The sequence below is a fragment of the Suncus etruscus genome, chromosome 5, assembly GCF_024139225.1.
Source record: "Suncus etruscus isolate mSunEtr1 chromosome 5, mSunEtr1.pri.cur, whole genome shotgun sequence".
Lineage (NCBI taxonomy): Eukaryota > Metazoa > Chordata > Mammalia > Eulipotyphla > Soricidae > Suncus > Suncus etruscus.
Genome location: NC_064852.1, coordinates 125,909,813 through 125,911,544, shown reverse-complemented (window position 1 = coordinate 125,911,544; position 1,732 = coordinate 125,909,813). Strand labels below are relative to the sequence as shown.

General features: G+C 37.8%; 1 pseudogene; it reads right to left on the bottom strand.

Moving 5' to 3' along the window:
- Positions 1-809: 809 nt before the first annotated feature.
- On the bottom strand, positions 810-1,000 carry LOC126010389 (uncharacterized; annotated as a pseudogene).
- Between the last annotated feature and the right edge of the window lie 732 nt (positions 1,001-1,732).

Genomic DNA, 1,732 nt, shown 5'->3' with positions numbered 1-1,732 from the left:
AGTGGTTCCTGAGCGCTGCAGGGTGTGACCCAAAACACGCCCCCCCCCCCCAAAAAAAAAAGTAAAGTTGATAACTGGAAAAGACTGGTTTTCTTTTTATGTAAATCATACCAACAAATTTAGGTTGAATCTGCTTTTCCTTCTATCGCCATATATACATATACGGTAGAAATACACTAATTGTAATCTCTTCTTCCCTTCTTAAATACCTTTCTGTACTATTGTTACTCAAAGTAAAGATAACATTCTAGGACATGCAAATAAAAGAAGATAATGCGGGACTGGAGCGGTGGAGCAAGGGGTAAGGCGTCCCTTGCGCGCACTAGCCTAGGACAGACCGCAGTTCAATCCCCTAGGATCCCATGTTGTTCCCCAAGCCAGAAGTGATTTCTGAGCACATAGCCAGGAGTAACCCCTGAGCTGCACTGGGTGTGGCTGAGAAATAAATAAAACAATAAAATTATGAGGCATATTTTCAGAACAGCAATAATGATCTCTGCATAAAAGTCCAAAGATAATAAGTGACCATCAATGGTATTTCAAAAGAAACACACATTCCCAGTAAACGGGATCCTATTTGGTTTTGTCTCTTGGAGAAACAGTTTAGAAACAAGGGGAAAATAATAAAAAGAGTATTCTACTTGATCCTGCAATGCTATTCTTGAGAATCTATCCCCCAAATTTAAAAATATTAATCTAAAAGGACATATACATAGTGTTTAATTAAATAGTCAGGGTCTAGAAACAATCCAGTATAAAGGAGGAGTGAGTATTTTTTATTTTTTTTATTTCTTTTTATTTTTATCCGAACCACTCAGACTGCATCCTCTCCCTCTTCCCCTTCTGAAGGAAGGGAAGAATGATCATTAATGGTCAAAGGCAGTCGCAGAAGCGACACCTAGGACACTCTGACTTTTCCTCATGGCTTCGGGTGCTCTACATGATCAGAGAAACTTCTCTAGTCACATACAATAGAAATGATCCCTGAAAGTATAGTCTTGGAGTAGTGAATAATTTGTAGTATATATGAATAATGGAATTTATAAAAAAAAGAAAAAGAAAAATGCCTAGTTTGAAGAAACAATGAATTTGAGGATTTTTTGTATTATTTGAAATGAGCCAAAAAGAAAAAGGTAAAACCCAAGTAACTTGAGTAGAGTATAGAAAATCTTGCATACCAAGAAATATTGGAAATATTGCATGCCATAGGGCAACTGGAATGGAAAATCTTTTAATAATGGTAGAGGGATCTGGGCAAACCAGAGTTAGGCACAGTACAGAAAACTTTCATGATAGACACTGCTGTAGCATGATAGCTCATGCAACATAATCATGTCTATTGTTTAAAATTAAAATTTATTTAAAGGATGAAAAGGAGGTGAGAGAGTACACTGATATGGGTACTTGTATTGCACATGGATGACCTAATGCAAACATGGTGACTGCAATTGTGGGTATTGTTACAGCTTTCAGGTCTCTCAGAAGTAGAAGAATAAAATAGGATGGTGCCCACGCTTGCTCTGAAAATGTCTTGGTGATATTAGCCAAATACTGGCATACCTGGACTTTGCTCTGATTAATGATTCTGAAGAGAATTGTAAAGTTGTGATGAAGCAATGCCATAGGCAATGTGGTAATTATGGGTGATGGATGCAGCAGGATCACTTTGGCAGGGTAGAGTTTGATTCACACTTTCCTCCTCCTGATTGCCAGCTTTCAACTGTGTTGCCAG